Here is a 21952-nt window from a genome sequence, read left to right as displayed (position 1 = left end):
CGTGAACACCCGTTAACCGAAAGTGACAGTTTACTCCTGTTAGCAGTTTACCGGATTTTTCTTCCACTATTTTAATCGACCCTTTAAATATGTCTGTTCTTCACGATTTTATGTATAATTCCTTGTATCAAGTGATGAAAATATAATAAAAAAAATCATTAAATTTAATTAACCAAAAGTGGGATTTTTTACTCTTAAAAAAGTAAAAAAAATTTTTACCACACCCCTGAACGTATCAAGCTGAAAATTTATATTTTTATTCTTTATGTACTAAATTTGATGAGGTTTTGGTCAGAAAGCAATTTTATTAAATAACTAAAACTTGTTTTGGACCGAATTCGTTACACAAGAAGTTTAAATCCATCTCATTCGTTGTTTTGTGAGATAATGGACGTCTGCAAATAAAATAAAAATAAAAGAAATAAAATCATTTGTGATCGAACCGATTCAGTAAAATATTAATTTAAAACATTTCTTGAAAACAAAAAATATACGAACTTTCGGAAAAATAAACGTTACACATCTGTTTTTGAGACAAAATAAAGTAAAGGGGACCTTTCTAACGATTCGCTTCATAGGATGGACAAATTTTACCCAAGGCATACCACTTAAAAACCAAAATATGCTTTGAAATAATATTTTTTTTTTCAAAGCACATTGCAGCGATTATTTTATTAGTTACCCAAAAGTAACATACACAAGAAATAAACGTAGTATTCATAGATCCATAGTATCCCATTAATCATTAAATTCATAATATTTTCTAAATTCACAATATTCCTTAATTTAGGGGGGCGAGTACCCCCTATGCCCCCCCCCCCAAATTACGTCCCTGAAAACGATGCATAATATTTTCAATTAAATGTTAATCGAAAATCGGGATTTTGGGGAAGGGGCCCCTATCCTATATTTCTATATACATGGATGTGTCTAGATTAGGAATAGATTTTATATTCGGAAACTGTTTACAATTGTGTATTTAAATCTTACTATATCGTCGAAGTATAATCAAATGTTATTTCGAAAGTATGAAGTAAATTTAAATAGCTGGTTGATGATGAATCGTCCTAACAAAATTGGTTTAAGCAATTCAGTTTATATTATTCACGGAAATTTGTTTATTACCATTTTTATTTCAGTAGGTAGTTGTTACATAGGTATTGGTATATACATAATATTGACGTTGGAAATGGGCCCGGCAAAAGGGCCCACGCCAATGTTGAAACTTACATTTCGAGCCTAATAAAAAAAGTTAACCAATCCTTGGGCTGTTAAAGCAGGTATTAGTTGTTTTTGTATATCGTAAGAAATTTGTTTTGTTGAAATACACAAACTTTAGGTCCCAAAGTGCAATATCCTATAAATTTTTACACACGTGAAATAGATAAAAAGTTATTTAATTTTACTGAGGGCCCATATTTTCTAACAGAACGTGGGGCCCACATGCCATCGGGCATGTTCGCTTGTATGGCCAGTCCGCCACTGTGTATATATATATATATATATATATATATATATATATATATATATATATATATATATATATATATATATATATATACATATATATATATATATATATATATATATATATATATATATATATATATATATATATATATATATACATATATCACGGGTGGAATTTGGTGGGTAACACCAAAAGTAGTAATTTAAAGCCAAAAATAAGTTTAAATTGAAAATAAACATAGATAATACCAATATTAATACATATGTGTACATATGAGCCGTCTAGTTTCAAAACCAGATAGATCCATTTTTTTCAATTTTCATTTTATGTTATTTTAGTTAGGTCAAAATACGGATCCATATGTTGGCCAAGTAAGAAAGTTCAAAGCAATTTACATCCTAAAGTCGAGGTTTGTTTCAAAATCAGATAAGTCTCGAAGTTATTCGTCAAAAGTGAAAATACAGTCAAGGATGTAAACATCTATGACCAGTTTATATAAAATATTTAAAAAAATAAAAATAAAAATTAAGCTAGTTATAAGTTTTTCCTTGTTCCTGAAAAATTTCTAAAAACTGACTTATCTGGTTTTGAAACTAGACGGCTCATATGTATGTACATACATATATGCATTTGTCTTGGTGCATTTTTAATCACTAGCGGGGGGTGGCGGCATGGGGCTAATGTTCCCCACTTTGGAGAATTACTTGTACTTACCTATATTCAATCAAAATTACGTATTTTGTGTTTCTATAATTCAGTCAAAATAATATTTTACAAATAAATAAGCCAATGATAAAAATTTTATAACTAATTAATCGTTTTATTGTTGAAAAAATTATGTGTGTATACTACAAATTGTGAAAGGTCCCTACTCTGCCAATTTCCTGGATCCGCCTCTGCTTTTAATCCATCACACGACTCGAAATCAATGTACTTTATTTGCCGTACTTAGTTGCATCATTTATCAAATTTGGACTTAAATTTGAGTTTTACTGTCATTCAATAATAATTATGAACACCATACTAATAATAATTTTGTATGTGCAAATATGATTATTTCGTTATTTTCTTCAGATAATAAATAATTAATGTTTGCGTTTAATTTATGGTGAATAGTATATTGAAAACACAGCGCGATTCTTATGTCATCATTATACATAGTGTAAACAATGCCGCTTTATATCATTTTTAAATAATCAATTCGTGACGCAATTTAACATCATCCAACCGTTTATTTTTATTGATATTATACAAATATATACATTCATGTATGAAAAAAGGAAAGAATAAATCTAATAATAATAATATATAGGTATGTATGTACTCGTATGATGAGCACGATCATATAGGAAAATTCTTAAGATTTTCATACAAAATGAGTGTACAGTGTACTTATATTAACAGTCGGAAAATGAACTTTGCGGTCTCGTGTGAATGCGGTCGATCGCTGGTTTACCAAAGAAACATTGATAAACGCCGACACAAATTTGCCATTGATTTACGTTGCCAATAAACTGGTGGTGAACGCCATTATCATCATATAATATGTCTATAAACGTTTCGGCCTTCCTTCGTCGATTATTAAATTATTATAATATTTTTATTATTATATTGCTATGGCATTATACATTTTACATACATATATGTACACATGTACATACGTACGTTTTTAGGTAAGTCGGGACGCTTTTATATAATATTAGGTATACCTACGTAATAAAAATAATGCTTAAACACAAGAATACCCATTTTTTTGAGGTTGGGAGATGCTTTTCTTCTAAATTTTCATAGCGGTCGACTTTTTGGTTGTTTATTTTAAGAGGGAAAATATCGTTAAATAACTGCAGTAATAAAATTATTTTAATATTTAAAAGATATCATAAACGTCCATCAAATGTCAGTGTTTTTCTATACGTTCTTTCTTAAAACAATGTACAATGTATTTAAGTACATTGATGAGTAAATTTTAAATATATTAATGTATTGAATTTTCCGCACATTGATTATTTATTTTAAATATAATGGCACACGTACATAATAAAAATACAATAAAATAGAAATAAAGTGAAAAAAAAAGCATGTACTCGTACATAATATATTAAAGCAATACATGTCAATATAATAAAAACCAAAAATTAGTATATATAAATAAAACAATGATCAACCCTAGGTTTACTTCTTCACTTTTGCTCTAAAAGTACTGATAGAGTTAGAGATTAAATCAGTGTGTAAAATTGTAGGAAGTATACATACAAACATATTGTACATATATGTATATTAAGATTCTATGCAGTATACATACATATGTACATATTGTACATATATTTAATATACTTGGGGGAGGTGGCAAAGCCGATAGACTTACGAGTACATATATACATATATTATATTATAATTCTACATGTAGTACATACTTTAATGCTTCTACAATACAATAAATATGTATTGAATAACTATTATCAAATTTACTTTATGTTTTGTTGTAATATTTTAATTGATTTTGATTTTGAAATACCTTTTTTATTCATAAATTAATACATAATACATCGTAAGTCTATTATAATAGTTTCTGATTTAGTGATAATTTTCTATTTTACAAATTATTTATTTATTCGTTAGTATGTATAGAATTATCTTATTTGAATGTTAGTCTACTGCACAATAAGAAAAGCTCATAAACTTTTTAATATTTTAATAAATTGTTAAATGTGATATTTTAATATTGTTTTTCTGCTGCACACATGCATAATCAAATGTTTTATGTGTGTTAAATTTAATTTAATCCTTTATTCAAATTTAGCACAGGACGAATGCGCAAAGGTCACAAAAGGCTCTTTCGATTAAGAGAAGATCTTGAATCCATCGCATCGGCTTTATTTATATATATATATATATATACATACATATGTATTTTTATCACAGGTACGAAAGCGAGGAATTCTATAATGTGCACTTTTCAAGCGACGTACATACATATATGTAACTACATATGTACATATGTATCTATAGGTATATAATAAATCAGACTACAATTAAATTTCTCAAAGTGGCGTAACACGACGAGCCATTGTGGCAGTAAGTCAGTGTAGTGGGTACGCACATACTTGTAATTATTTTGTGAAAGCGCAAAATCCAGTTTGGAAGTCGACTTTACCATAACTAAAATCGAGAGTAACAGTCAATCGAATCAATTCTTATACAAATCGTTCAATAAATAACAGACTCACGATAGTATACACAACTACCGGTATTCGTACAGCGACATTCAAGATTGAATCCTCGCATGCCAGCAGATGAGTCGCAGTCCAAAAGTTCACGGGTCAAATCCGCTCATATGACCGTTGAATTTATACAGTTCATAGACATTTTGATTTCAAAATTAACTGGTACGATAGAGATTTTGCCCTCTGCCATAAGATATACTTTTACGAAGGATGTCTGGTCACTATCGCGTATCGATCTAATCGGATCTGATCTTGAGCTTAAGGGCCATCATGAGCCTACATTTAATCCCATTAAATGCCATTGTTCGAGGCTGAATTCTGTTAATGACACCGTTAACCTCGAAAAGTTACTGCATTATCTCAAACTCCAGAGTATTTTACCGTTGGCATTCGTTTACACATTCGTGGAAACAGTTTAGTATTATCATCATTTTCATCAATAATTTCATCAGGTGATGAAATTATTGATGAAAATGCATATTAATTTGAGGTTATGGTTAGTGCTGTTCAATCATAATATGAATTTTCGATAAGATTTTTTTGACAAAAAGCTAGGATCTCGATAATTTGAATACGCGTAAGGCAAAACATCAAAAAATCAAAATCATATTATTCATATTACATGCTATGCGCATAAAATTGACTTCACTTTATTCTTGTCTTTTCGCGTTGAACTTGAGGTTGCGAATATTTTATTGTAAAATTTCGAGATTCTCATTTCTCGAGAATATTTTATTATGAAAATTCGAGATTCTCGTATCTCGAGAAATCGTTTATTAGAATCTCGAAAATATCGAGAATATTCTTAATTTATCACTACATGTTTTTGCTCAATAAACTGGCTGATTTGTATACTTGTTAACTCGTAAATAATTTTGTGAAGTATTGTAATATGTATAGATGGTCAGTATTTTTATTATTTGTCCGGTAAGTTATTATTCGGTCATCATATAAGTACATATACACATGTTACAACGAAATCACACCATTTTTAAGTAACATATATGTATGTGCATGTAGGTACTAGTCACTAGTGCGAAAGTATTCGGTTATGATATCACCAAAACGCTAGTGAAAATATATTTTCACTGACAATATGACCCCACTTAACACACATAAAACAAAGATTTTTGATTTATTATTTATTTATTCGAGTATTTGTTCCTTAGTTATATTAATCAATTTATAGTCTATACCTTTCTTTCGTCATCTCTTTAATAAAGTTGTAAGCCCCTGATATAATATATACATGTAGTGTTTGTGTCCTTTTGATTTTTGTATGTTGTCAAGTTTATATGCTAAAAAAATCAATTCACTATATTAAAAAAAAAATTATACTTTCTCGAGAATTCTCGAGAATCTCGAGAAACAAAAAAAGAAAATCTCGAATTCTCGAGATTCAAATATTTCGAGAAAATAAGATTCTCAAATCTCGAGATTCAAATATTCCGAGAAAAGGAGATTCTCGAATCTCGAGAATCAAAAAAAGTCGAGAAATCACAACCTCTAGTTGAACTTCTTCACGTAAGTCTATCTTGAGTAACCACAGGGCCTTATTATCAGTCGAGATGGAATCTGTGCTCTAATACTGTACTCTTTCCATATCCTATCTCATCTTTCAATTTGATATTGACTTTATCTTTATTTTTTCTAGCTATTGAGTCGATATTTGCTTAATATATCAAGTTTAATACAATAACAGAACTTATGTAGATATGTACATATGTACAATGGGCAATAATTTAGCTCAGAACAACTTGTACATAACACCTCTTTATACAATCATTCTATATATGTATGTATGTACATACATATGTACGAGTGGCGTGCCGTGAAAATCTTCCTGTTTTTGTCGCACACTCTTACTTGCGTGTGCGCGAGCAGGATACGAGGGAACTTGATATGACGCCACCTAGCCTCCTAGTATACAGGTAATGCTGTGCGACAAAAACGGGGAGATTTTAACGGCACGCCACAGATTATGTGCATATTATAAATATATATATATATATATATATATATATATATATATATATATATATATATATATATATACGTAGTTGATATAAAATTTTGTATATATATATATATATGTATATATATATATATATATATATATATATATATATATATATATATATATACATATATATATGTATATATATATATATATATATATATATATATATATATATATATATATATATATATATATATATATATATATATATATACGTAGTTGATATAAAATTTTGTACGAATCGAAATTTTTTACAGTATGTACATACATAAAAGTTTAACAGAAGTCCTTGACATACATCGGTAAGCCTGCGTGCATTAAGAAAAATCAATGTGACCATCACACGACTTTCTCCAAATTGCCAATCCATGCTACGCACGAATAAAACGAAGTAAATATATGTACATACATACCATGTATGTACATATATTTAAACCAATGGCGTGCAGTGAAAATCTCTGTTTTTTTTATTATTTTTATACATACTAAGAAACTTCCTTCACCTCCTTTTGAGTCACCGTTTATCCTGTCGATTTAAATTGACCAAATACGCTACACAGCCATGACTATTGGTCACCTGTAGTTATAGTGCTCTCTGAAGGGCGACCATGGGACGTTAATTTCCGTGTGTAAAAGATCACATCTGACGATGGCCGCCCACGCGTTCAACGAGTCAGCCTTATATGGCTATTCTGGCGCATTCCGATCTGTGGGCTTTTTGTATTATATGTACTTGCCATTAGACAAGGGACCACAATCAGCCGGTACGCTAGGCACCCTACTTGCCAGGGTCACCCTAAACCACTTGCTTATTAATTAGTAGTCTCCTGATGAGTATTCATATTTTTTTTTTTTTTTTTACAATTTCGTCATAGTGACATTACAGATTAGCTCCAGTCGTCACTATGGCCAATTTATTACAAGACATTGAAAACTCATAATTAACGAGACATCTAAATACATAATTATTACATACATACATCGAAACAATACCTGAAATCTATGGTCAGATATTACAAACATCGTATAAATACGATTAATAACATTTTTCATGTAACAATACGAATTTTTAAATTCGATGAACAACCACAGAGACATCTATGGTGAGAAATCTGACGAAACCTGAGATATAACAATAGCTTAAGGTTTGCAACAGAAAATTGGGAAGGAAAAGCCAATTTTACAGGAAACGTTTCAATGAAAATCAGAAAAATTGGCAAATTCCGATAAGAAACGATCGACCTCGACAAACGAAGGTCTGGCCAACAACGAGACTCTTAGTGGGAATCGAACCCGTGACATCAAGCACGAAATAATTCCATACTGACCACTAGACCACGCTGCTGGTTATCTGGCCGACTAGTAAACTTTGAATTCCACATTTAGTATTTGAATCGAACAAAATTTGCACGTTAACTGTGGGCACATCAGGTGTGATATTGTAGTCGAATTTGATTCATACATAGATAATTTCTATTATTCACCAGATTTTCACAATGAACTGCTGGATTTTTTTGTTTCATGTAAGTCTTGCTTAATTCATCTTTTCTTACTCACTCTTTTCTACGTCTTCTAGATGATGTAACATATGTACATACATACATATGTAAGGATTTATTATGTCTAGGCGCTACTTCAGTAATTTTAACTCATTTGTCTTCTGGTTTTGCTTCTTACCCATGTACATATGTATCTACTAGGGCCTCTGAATTCGCGGACTATTTCAATTTCTGGGACACGGGACGGAGCTCGGGATCGTTCCCGGGATTTCTGAGATTCCGGGACATATGGTATATTTAATATGGAAATACTGAAATATTTAAATGAGTATCCGAAAGCCTATGTATTTCTAGATTTGGCGCAAATATTTCCTGCAATGGAAAAAACTCAACTTCGTTCAAAGTTTGTTGGTTAAAACTCAACTTCGTTCAAAACGGGGCGAAAAAATTCTTTTAATCGTGAATATTTTCTTTTCTTTTGTGAAGTCGGGCTATTTTTATTTACGTTATTTTTTAGTTTTGTCTTTAATAACTCCTTATTGAATTCTTCATTTATCGTCAAACACACATTGACTGATCTTCATCAGAATCTATAAGAATCTTCCATTGTGGAATCGTCAATACAAGAAGGATTTACTCGCTTCATAATAGTGTCATCGTAGGATTATATGTAGGATATGTACATTCGCCTTTATTAAACCATTTAATGAACGTTTTGATTGAAATATTTTTCCCAGGATTCTAAATAAGAATTCCCGGGGCACGGGACATCAAAATTTCATTCCATGATTTCTCGGGAATTTCTGTCCCGAGTTTACCTGGGTAGAAACCCTAGTATGTAAATATTATATATACATACAAACATATTATGTGGGTACTTGGCGTTTTTGCATTCAGCATTCAAGTTTTGCATTCAAAGAACGCGTTTGATCGATTCTTCAAACATAGTGGTTTATTAAGTATTAAACCTTTCTTTCATATAAATGGCGTCCCAATTTCACTCGTCGTCATGTCAGCTTCTAATTACACTCACAATCGTGAGCTTGGACAATGGATGAGCGTTTAAGCCATATTTACGATCTTGCCGTTCATATTGTAACATGCTATGAACGGGTTTTCAATATTATTGATCAGTTGAATTACCAATCATGGGTCAGCTGACTTTCACAGTTGTAATAAGTTGTGTCTATAAAACTTGTTAAATTCATACAATGTACATACAATATGCAGAGGAAGTACATAACTATCGAACACACATATGTACATATGTATTTATTTTGAAACACATTGATAAGAAGGACAAATCATTGGTAGTCAGTTCAATATGGTGCAAAGAAACACAGGTAGATAGGCGAATGTACATATATATGTACATACATACGTATAAAGAAGAGCAAAATTGTGTTTTATAAATAGAGTACCTACTTTAGTACAAAGTCGAAATGGAATGCGATGTTTTTATGACAGTTGACGTCAGGGCACGCGCATGAAGTCGTAACTTTATTAGCAATGAAAATGATTCATGTAATTGCGTTATGAATCTTGACCGAAAAACCCGAGCCAAAAGTGACGAATATAGCAAGAATCGTCTGAAAGCCATCAAATCTTTATATAGGTAATATACATTTTTCAAAGAGACAAATAAGCTTCGGTGAAAAAGAAGAGCTCTCATCTTTGTGCACGTTCGAAACAAATGCCGTACATTTTACTCTCCAGTAAACGGAGACGTGACACAGGGTCATTATGCTCTTTTATTCTTGTGACACTCGCGTTAAATCAGACATGAGCCGCCGTTTTTTTAAAGCCAGATGACTTTTTATTTTATTTAAATTTATCTTTTTCAAACTCATCTGTGTAAAAAAACGTCTTTTGTGTAACATGCAGTACCAGTACATATGTATATATGTATATATGTTTATATATATATATATATATATATATATATATATATATATATATATATATATATATATATATATACATATACATATACATATACATATACATATACATATACATATGTATATGTATATATATATATCTTCTTCTTCTAATGCCGAATCCGTATTAAGACGTAGGCGACTACCATGGGCAGACATCGTTTATGGTCCGTGCGAATTCTTTCCTATCATGGGCAAGCCGAAATAGCTTTTCGAGACCGAGTCCCATCCATGACCTGATGTTCCGGAGCCAAGAGAGCTTCTTTCTCCCAAGCCACCGTTTGCCTTCTATTTTCCCTTCTATGATTGTTTGTAGAAGGCGATATTTGGGGCCGCGAATAATGTGGCCAAAGTATGTGGCAAAGTATACATATATGTATATATATATATATATATATATATATATATATATATATATATATATATATATATATGTATATATATATATATATATATATATATATATATACATATGTATATATATATATATATATATACATATGTATATATGTATATATATATACATATATTCGTTTTGATAGGACGTATGTCTTGTACGCGTGCCATGAATGTCACATTTTTTCTATATGTTTAAAACTATCAAACCCACGTGCCACATGCACCGGTGTGATTTCGCCCTAAATGTAAGACCGCAGGGAAGATGGACGGGTATAGAAGATGGAAGTGTAGACGAAATTAGGAAAGTGTGTGGGGTGAGATGGATGTGAGTTGCGCAAAACAGAGACGAGTAGAAGCGTGTTGGAAAGGCCTTCATCCAGTAGTGGATGGTGAATGGCTGTAGATGATGATGATAATCATTATAACCACATATGCATGTTTACGGTGTTATTCATGTATGTACATACAATGTATCAGTAAATAGAATTGGTTAATTTTGACGTGAAACTTCGTGCATATCAAAACATGATGTTAATGTTAGATGCCAAATATTTGTTTTGTGTACATATGTGCGAGTTTGTTTTTAAACTAGTATGTGCGTTCAGAGAGCTTTTAATGATCAAATACATACAGTTAGACCAGATCCCACACTCAATTCTAATATTCAAATTAGACGACCCTCACTAATGATGTACATATGTATGTATGTACTGAGGTAAAGCAGAACGGAGATAGGGGTACACGCATCTCTGAAATTGTCAACGATAATTTAAAATAAACATAAATTGAGGATACCGAAAATTCACAAATACACAAAATAACAAACATATACGTACTAAGTATCGGTCATAATCAAATATCGTACAATTATATAGGTTTTGTGAAAAGCTTTACGCAGTTATATCGGTTTTATTGCCTGTCAAGCGTTTTATTGTATTGTATTTAAGTGTAGGTAGTTATGCTGTGTGCTGCGAAGTCGACTGCAATAAATCGATATAAATCGATTGAAGTTCGAAGTATTAGATTTAATCTTATAATTCCACTATCGTTATGATTGACATTTGTTCAATAGTTTATTGACTATAGTATGATTGAAATTTGTTTAATTTGTTTAAATGTATGCTACATTACTGACAATATGTTATAGTGTTGAAAAAGAAAGGTTATCTGAATGATGAGTTAGATAGTATGTATGTACATATATGTATATGTGGAGAATATTTATTGAATATAATGGATTTTTACATTTGCTTTGATTTTTACTTTATCTATGTGTGTAGTAACAATAGATGATGTTTTGTGATCATGCGAAAATTCGAACTCGAGATTTTGACTGATTCGAACTCAAAATCGATCACTGATCACGTTTTCATGATGTAGAAAAAAATGTGTGTGTGTGTGTGTGTGTGTGTGTGTGTCTGTGTATTTTGGGGATTTTTTAAACACCGCTAGTCCTATCAAACTGAAACTTAGTATTGGTTACTGAAATTCTTATCGACCACTATTTTTTTCAACCTCTTTAAGTATAATTCAAGTAATAATTCAAGTATAATTCAAAATTTAAGTATAATTCTTGTATTAATGTGATGAAAATAAAAAAAAATCATTAAATTGTATAAACCGGAAGTAGTATTTTTTTGTAAATAATATTTCATTATTTTATTTGGACTTATTTTATTTGAATTATTTTAATCTTCTTGATATTTAATGTGTCTAATACTGATAGTGATTTTATTACGAAAATAATACTGATGGTGATTTATAATTCAATACTGTACAACTTTACTTTGGCACAGCTTTACTTTTAAATTTAAATATATTTAAAATACGATATATTCCGTCGTTGAATGACAACTGTCCGTTTTGCTTACGCCCTACCTTTGACGGTGGTCCCTTTCAGAGGAAAAAACATAAAGTGTCTGCAAGAGGAATCGTCCTCCCACCAACGAGGATATTTAGGGCTTTCATTGTCGTTTTTTTACGTCCAATTACGCCACGCAAACCAAGGATTATCTCAGTGGCTAATCACGGTCCATTCGTCAGCGCCGATTTGGCGGCCCTTTTGACTCTTGCGCTTTCAACGCAGGGAAAGGCGAATGCATAACTACAGCGGTTCGTGACTGAGATCGACCACGATTATGATGAGGGCTAACCCTTCGGCGAGTTTTAACAAAAAATAAAATCCGAATTTTAATTGATCGAAGAGGTCCAATTTGAAGCCGTTGCGTCGTCGTGTCTCACTATAACAATAGAGGGGACTAGACAGGGTATACTTATGTACATACATATATACATTTTATATCGTGCTCTCGAGGTCGCGTGTCCCGTTGCTCAAACTATATATTATCGTCTATTAAAACGGAAAATGTCTGATGGGTAAGTTTATATTTATCTGCGATGCATTTTTGCTGCATTGTTTGCCCCCACGCCGATCCCCAGTTTCTCGAATGGTGGCTATCTTTCGCTATGTCTTGCCTTTCAGATGTCGAGTTCACTTGAATTATCTTATCTCGGCTTGCAAAGATGGCATCGCAAATAAACGCAACGGTCACTGTTCTCGTATTCAGTAATTATATCGTTACATAAATTGAATTTTGAATATTCAGTAAGTTATTTCATCTTATTGATGCACACTGAATATTAGAAAAAGTGGAGAACTGAAATGAAAAGTGTGTGGGAATTGATCAAAAATGGAAATTCATCCCGCCATTGTCATCAAGTTAACTTCCGGGATATTAAATTATAGTAAGAGAATATCGTTGTCGACATGAAGATTTCTTCAAATAAACTTTATATAATACTAGCTTTCGGGTAGGTAGTTTATTACCTAAATTCAAATATGACTAACATCACTACTAGATTTAATTATTTTGAATTAATATTTCACTGTTTTCTATTGTTTGAAAATATTCGAATTTTACTATTCGATATTCGAATAGTTGATGAAGTCGAATAATTGAAAACTCTAATAATGACGTTATTATTATTAAATTATTCGACTTTATTAAATTATTAATTATTCAATTATTCGATTATTCGACTTCATCAACTATTCGAATATCGAATAGTAAAATTCGAATATTTTTAAACAATAGAAAACAGTGAAATACTAATTCAAAATAATTAAATCTAGTAGTGATATTAGTCATATTTGAATTTAGGTAATAAACTACCTACCCGAAAGCTAGTATTATATAAAGTATTAAATAAAATAATAGAAAACAGTGAAATATTAATTCAAAATAATTAAAATGAGTGGGGACCACATACGTTAAAAAGAAAAACTAAATCGTCATACACAAACAAAAATTTCAAAATTTAATCTCGCCCTTAATTTTGTTTTTATTATTCGCAGTTGACGTTGGCTTAATTGTTAATAAAGTTTTTAATAGGATATCTAAAGCTTCGGTTCGTTTTTAAAGTTATCCAAGTACTTGAAATCTTTTTTTATCCTTATTATGGAATTATCTTGGAATTTGAAAAACGTACTTTTATAACGTGCACGCGCGTTCAATCAATTTATTTAATTCGAGAAAAATTCCCGGATCGATAACTTGTCACTATGAACTCCGAAACACAACTGAAGTTCAAAACAATATAAATGAAACGAAATATTTCATAAAAATTACGTTCCCGCTTCGGACAGTATTTTCGTTTCTGTTTCAAATCAACGCTGCAATAAGTTATCTTTAGTAAAAAACATAAGTTCAATTTCTAAAGCGAGGAATTTCAATGTCAAGTTCCACGAATCCATTGCACTGAGGCGATAAAATGACTCCGAGTCGACGACTAATACGTCTTTCACACAATACACTGTTGCGTTACACATTTCGAGTTAAAAATAAAATTGCATTATTGTAAAATATTTTATTGAAATTTCACGAATATTATTCGAATAATTGCTCAAATGTTCGAATAACGAATATTTCAAAATAGGCCCAATATATTCGAATATCGAATATTCGGATTAGAAACTAGTCACTACATTCCAACTCATGTCGGTCATCTAAACTTGACAAAAGTGGATATTTTGCACTCCATTGATGAACGAATATTTATGACCTTTTAGAAGAGAATGGTAAAATACTCGATCTTTCCCTATACGTACAAATGCGCTATATATGTACATATGTTGGTATATTCTATGTTGTACATTCTGTTTTTGAAGGTTTTTTCAGTTTGCACCCACAATTATTTCTGTAAGTTAAGAGTTTTTAGTCAAATTTATTTCTGTTATCTTAATACATATGTATTACCCCATTTACAGAAGTACCGTATTTCAGTTGGAGTTTAACTACATATATCCGGTTGATTGTACATATGTACATACATATACTTTATTTATGTTTACATCTAATCGGGATGTATGTATGTATGTATGTACATTATTGTGTTGTTAACCCAGAATTCACAATTTTGTCGTTTACTTTATAAAATTTAAGGTCAATTTAACTTAAAATAAAATCGATATAATAGATTTTTTGGATATCATGATTTGCAACATGTTTTGTTATTATCTTATTTGTATTACATATTTATTTTTCCCATTAATGCGATAAAATGTGTTAAAATGTATCATTGATATTTTAAATAACAATTAAGTTATTTTACACATACATAAATATATAAAATAATAACGTTGTACATATATAATTTTTTTTCTCTCTTTTCAGGAACTGCTAAGGTTGGCCTGAAGATCATAAAAACAGCATCGATCACGAGCTTGAAAGGTAAGAACATGTTTTTTGTTTTTATATGTAATTATAATAAATTAAAAAATTTCACGCTTGTAAGCAATTAACATTGAGCATTGATTTATCTTAAGAATTGCTATAAATCATTGAAAGAACGTGTTTCAAATTTTTACGGGAAATCTATCTACATATTTCATTTCCGTTTCAATGTGCAACACGTATGTATATGTACTAGGGTTTCTGATTTCCCGGACTTTTTCAATTCCCGGGACACGGGACGGAGCTCAGGATCGTTCCCGGGATTCCCGGGATCCCGGGAAACAATACATAATATATCTATTAACTTGAAAAAATGTAAATATAAAAGTAAACTTATTTAAAGTAGCTTTTTAAAAATACTAAAATATTTAAATGAGAATCCGAAAGTCTAATTCTAGATTTGGTACAAAATTTTCCAGCAATGGAAAAAACTCTTTTAGTTTCGGTCGAAGTTGGTTTTATTGTTAAAAGGGACGAAAACAATTTTTAATAACCTCTTCTCATTTTAAATTATCGGTTTTTCTCCTGTCAGCATGTATATTTTAATTTCTTTTTTAAAGTTGATGTTATTTTTATTTACGTTATTTTGTATATTCGTCTTTGATAATTCCTTATTTAATTCTTCATTAATCGTCAAATACACAATTGTTTAATCTTCATCCGAATCTAAAAGAGTTTCTTCCATCGTGGAATCGTCAATACAAGAAGGATATACTCGCTTCATAATAGTTTCACCGTAGGATATACATTCGCTTTTATTGCAACATTTAAATAATGTTTTGTTCAGTATAAAATCAGAATTATTTAACATTTGTGTAAAAAAATCAGTTTTATGCTTTTTCTTTCTTCGATTTTAATTTTTGAGAATATTTTAAGAATATTTTACGATTCTTGGATTTTTTTAAATCCAATTCCCGGGATTAAAGATAAGAATTCCCGGGACACGGGACATCAAAAATTTTGGTGAATTCCCGGGAATTTGTAAAATGTTGAATTTAATACGAATATTGTAAAATTTGGTTTTTTAAAATGTTGAAGTTGGTTTGTAAAATTTTGAATTTGGAGTGTTATTTATTTTTTACATATCTGTACAAATATGTTCTGCTCCGGTTTTCCTTCCGGAAAAATAACGGTTATTTCGGTTTCCGGTTTTCGGTTCAGCTTCGAGTGGTTAATTTTTAAGTATGTACGTATGTATTTGTATGTATATATATTTTTTAGTTGAACTAGAACGAAAAAAATACTGGTTCGAAGCTATGCACACAATACAATCTTGGTCATAAATAATTTTTCTCGGATGCTGTATGTAAATGGTCACTAGAACGAATTTACTCAATCGCTTCCCGTATAATAAATTTAGCGTAAACGCTTTCAAAGAGTGCGTTTTTATATTGAGAAACTCTCATAAATCATATAGAAAAATTCGACATAAGCTTATTTAGCAATGTTTGATTGATTTTTTCTATAATATCTACATGATGCGAATATTGTTTATCGATCAGTGGAAGACGAAAAAGTCTTTGTGATTATTTTTTTCGGTATAAAGACGAGGCGTCAAAAATTATTTCGAGAATCTCTCGAACAATTAGCGGAATTTACGAAATCCCGACAGACGAGTTTTTTCTCGTCTTCGGTCTGCTTTAAGCCAACGTACTACAACGCATATAATTTAATAATAAATAATAAAAAATGGGCTGTCGTGTTAATCAATGTTAAACGAATTAAAGAATTAAGATGTCGAGGTCGAGGGATTCCGAACGAAAACAAGTCTTATCAAATAACATATGTAATTTGACGCCTTTATCCGTTAAAAAATTGGTGTTTTAATAATACAATATACTTTATGTAATATAAAATATTTTTGCTGTGCGTTTTAAGATTTGTTAATAATTCTGAGATGAAAAATTATTAACTTGTACTCGTGTATGTTAATAATTTTAACGATATAATGTTACGTACATATGTACATTGTATATTGTGTACAAAAGTATTTTTTTAACATTGTCATCTATTACACATATACATATATGTACTATACATTTATGTTTAAAATATTTGTAGCCTATACCAAACAAATAACTAAAATTTTCGATGCTCGATTTAATATCGTTTAATTTATTTAGTTACATTTATAAATATATTTTTGATTTCGTGTATTCATGTATTTACAATTTAGTTTATACGGTATATGTAAGTGCTTCACAAAGTCAAAACTACAGTACCTGTCCAAGAAATTACGGACACCCGTTTTAAACATTTGCGCGCAATAGAAACGGTCAGAAACTACTCACTGCAGCCCCTTTTGGGTTCATTTTTTTTGTATGCGCCTCTTTATTACCTACCCTATTCACACAAAAAAGATTTTGTGTAGTACTATTATTTAAAAGAATGTGAAACAAAATTGAAATGTGGAACAACAGTTTGCCCCTGAAATTCGATCAGTGAAGATGTGCGTTTCTGTAGAAATTATTAATTATCTCTTCACCGTGATTTTTTCTTTTGCAAATTTTGCATTTTGAATTTTTATTGTAAGTGCAAGTATTAATTATTTTATTGTTTTGTTGTATTTTATTATATGTATTTATTTTGTAAATAAACCGTGTTACAACAAAAATACATATTTTTTTTAATATACTAGTAAATGCAGAATTTGTGATTTTTGCAAGGTGTCCGTACTTTCTTGGACAGGGACTGTACATACATACATATATTCCCATTAAATCGAATAAACATTTTAATTAAAAAAATGTTTTAGGAAATGGAGCTAGAGGAGCAAATTATATAAAAGGGGAATATTTGAACTTCATTTTTAATAGTATTCACTAAGTACATACATATATACACGGAACTATGTATATTTCAAACACTTCTAACTTATAATATGTACTCGTGAACATTCTCACATGAATCTCTCACTTTAGTCATTTTTATACCAAACCACGAACCCATCAATTTTTAGTACATACTTATCGAGAATAATCATGTCTAAAGAACAATCCCTGTTTTTTTTTTTAATTTTGTTGAAAGTAATATCATAGACGAAATATTCAATAAATTTATTATAAAAAATATGAATTTCTAAATAATAATCTAAAAAAAAACATTAATATTGTTTTTGATAACTTAAGCGCCGTTGTCAAGAATAATTTCAGGCAGGCTTATCCCTGGTAATGCATTTTTTAGCAATATTTTTGTTATTAGCTGACAATACCCTGAAAGTACTATTGCTTACATTTTACAAGAATCAATCTCATAAAAAAAATGTACCGTTTTCAGCATATTTGTCGATAACCCCCTGACCGTGAATTGGCGCGTGTATTTTGACCCCTATCACCATAATTAGTGTATGAAAATGACTGTTGAAAATTATGATAACTGCTGACCCATCGATATCATATTACAAACTTACATATGTTCATATGTACATATACATATGTACCTATGATTAAGATTCGCATAAAATAAGATTTTATGCGAAAATGACGAATTAAATTTGATATATTTATTTATTTATTTAACATATTAGCCAAAGTGACATTACAGAGATCTCCAACGCGTCACTGTGGCCGGTCATTCAGTAAAAATAACATCATAACAGTAATAATAACTTATAAAAATAACAATATTGACACAACATCATTAAAATCATAAAATCATAAAAAAAAAAAACATAGATAAAGTAATAACAATCATTCATATTTAATAGGCAAAATCAACCACTGGCATTCCTCAACAACCACTCAACCAGATTAGTATATTTTATATTGAAGAGGTCATGAACCCGATGTATCAATAAGTCTGTGTATATATATATATATATATATATATATATATATATATATATATATATGTATGTATATACATACACATACATATGTACATATGTACTGAGTTCGTATTCAGGGCGGCCGAGAGGTATCCCGGGCCCCGGGGAAAATAATTTCGAGCCCTATGATAATCTAAAAAAACATCTTATAGATATATTTTTAATATGCGAAAAATCTATCAGAACTATTAGAAAAATACGAAAAAATAATAAATAATATTTGTTAGACCTATTATAAAAATAAAATATATTGGTTGCTATTTTTAAAAATAATTGAATAAGACAGTATAATATAATGTAACAGTAGGGCCCCTGGAAATTTACCCCGTCTCCCCCCACCCTTCTTATTGGCCCTGTTCGTATTTATTATACATATAAACTTACATCATTATAGCTGAAATTGTCGAGACTATTCCAATTCTGGGGCGATTATTTTCGATCAGCCTATACGCTTTGCAAGTCGCATAGCGCGACTGAGTATATTGCTAAAGATGCATAAATATACATATGCACATATGTACAATGTTTGTATACAACGCGACGAGGCATAAATAAAATAAAAAATGCTTGTATATGGTCGGGATGGTCTCTACGGTTTGTTAAGCGTATCTAAAGCCAAAGATGGATGACTCGATTGTCTCAAAATGTGCATCACACGTCATCTCTCGCTGCATTTGCGATGAGCTTGCATCAATTTGAAATGTTGTCGCACTAAATGAACGGGCAAATAAAGAATGTAACGGTAATTGAGAACGACAATAATTAATTCGTGTTAGAATTTCCATTAAAGTTGATGATAGCTCAGATTAATTGGACTCAAGTGCAATGACATTTGACACACATGACGGTCACCTGTACGACTTTCGGGAAGGTTTCAATATTGATTTGCTTCAGTGGTTGATGAATTTATATATACTATGTTTAATGTATGTATGCAGATAGCGAATGTGTATATACATAAATACAAACTAGTGGCGTGCCATGAAATTCCGTTTTTGTAGTACAGCCTTACTTACGTGTGCGCGGGCAGGATACAAGGGGAAGAGCCTATTCCTCTTGTATCCTGCTCGCGCACACTTAAGTAAGGCTATGTGACAAAAACAGATATAATTTGACCGCACGCCACTGATACATACATATACATTAACACATTTAAAAAATCAAAGACAAATTAATAAGGCCTTGTATTTTACTGGTAAGTATTTTCATATATTTTTGTATTTTCGTTTATTTTAATATGAAAGGTCAGTATTGATATTAAATGGTCAGTATTAATGTTAAATGGTGAGTTTTATTTTGATAAATGGCCAATTTTATTTATTATTTTATTATTAACACAAGGTTGATACGATCTTGAGAGACAATTCCATCCAACAGACATTGCTATTTGCACCTCAGCTTTCCAATTTATTTTATATTGTCTATTTGTTATTTATAATGACATTTAATAATATACTGACCATTTTATTGATAAAATACTGGCCGAAAACTGATTTATGTACTTACCAAAATTGATTAAAATACTGGCCATTTAATGAATAAGTAGTGTGGTTTCATCATCATCATCATCTACAGCCGCTCACCATCCAATGCCGAATAAAGGCTTCTCCAACACGCTTCCACTTATCTCTGTTTGCGTAACTCTCATCCATTTCATCCCACACATTTTCCCAATTTCGTTTACCCTGCGGTCTTCATTTTACCTTTTTGCATTCTCTCAGGTAACATTCTATCACTTATTTTGTCTATCTTTCGTCCATTCTTCTAGCCACGTGGCCCGCCCATTGCCGTTTCAATCTCTTTACTCTATCTACTATGTCCACTATCCTTGTCATACTTCTCACTCACGTGTTCCGCTTCATGTATTTCCTCCTTATGCCGAGCATAAAGCATTCCATACTTTTTTTAGTGCATTGGTCTTTATGTAGCATCTTGGCGTTCAATGTCCATTCTTCGATCAGCGTGGTTTAATATATTGAAAAGCATGTGTGCATTTAGGACTGAGATGTGTTAGTGCACTCATTTCGAAAGCGTATAACTTGAACGTTATTGTACAAACGTGGAATCGGTAACTCTAAACAGATTTATAAAATAAATACCAATCACACTACGCAATACTTCTGAGAATTCATGATAGAATATTAACATATGTACTACATATTTGCATCACTTGTTATGGATCTAAAATTGCGATAATGTTGTAGCAATATATAATAGATATCTTACCCGCGTACATAAATATGTACATATACATAGGCAGGGCCGCCGAAAGGAATCCTCTGCCCTGGAAAAATTCTATTCCGGGCCTTATGATAAATTAAAATGATCTTTTCGATATATTTTTAATATACGAAAAATCTATCATAACTAGTAGAAAAATACATGTGCTGGGGTTGTCAACCTCTGCACTTGCTTTATAGACCATAAATACTTTGCGATTTTTGTCCAACTCCGGACCAAGGTTCATCGTTTCTTCTGTTGAAGATGGTCGTTTAATTGTTGCGTAATCAGGCGTTTGAGATTTGTAGTTTTACCGACATATGTACATACATACATATAAATAAATAAATAAATATGTATATTACATACAGACTAATAAAATAATCAAATTATTTTTCATGTAATCGTTTTTTTTAATACGACAAAAGTCCCAATATTTCTATCGCAATACCATTTATATTATTTTATTATGAAGTTTGTAAGATTTATAATCATATAATGTTAGTAAATTAAAAAATCAAAATTTCATAAATCAAACGATTGTGATATTTTTCATTTTTTATGTTATTCAATTACTTTAACGCATTAAAAATATGCCAATTATGTGATCAAAATGAGTG

General features: G+C 30.6%; 2 protein-coding genes across 2 annotated transcripts in view; one reads left to right on the top strand and one right to left on the bottom strand.

Moving 5' to 3' along the window:
* Syn (synapsin) overlaps positions 1-21952 on the bottom strand; it is a 94854-nt gene that overhangs the window by 50991 nt on the left and 21911 nt on the right. The gene's annotated exons all lie outside the window — the stretch shown is intronic.
* The window catches only part of Timp (Tissue inhibitor of metalloproteases), a 65311-nt gene that overhangs the window by 32881 nt on the left and 10478 nt on the right, over positions 1-21952 (top strand). The window contains exon 2 of the mRNA XM_077434518.1: positions 15227-15283. The gene's annotated coding sequence lies outside the window, so the exon portion shown is untranslated. The remainder of the gene's footprint in view (positions 1-15226; positions 15284-21952) is intronic.

This window comes from Arctopsyche grandis, chromosome 1, assembly GCF_051622035.1.
Source record: "Arctopsyche grandis isolate Sample6627 chromosome 1, ASM5162203v2, whole genome shotgun sequence".
NCBI lineage: Eukaryota > Metazoa > Arthropoda > Insecta > Trichoptera > Hydropsychidae > Arctopsyche > Arctopsyche grandis.
This window is presented reverse-complemented; position numbering and strand designations above follow the sequence as displayed.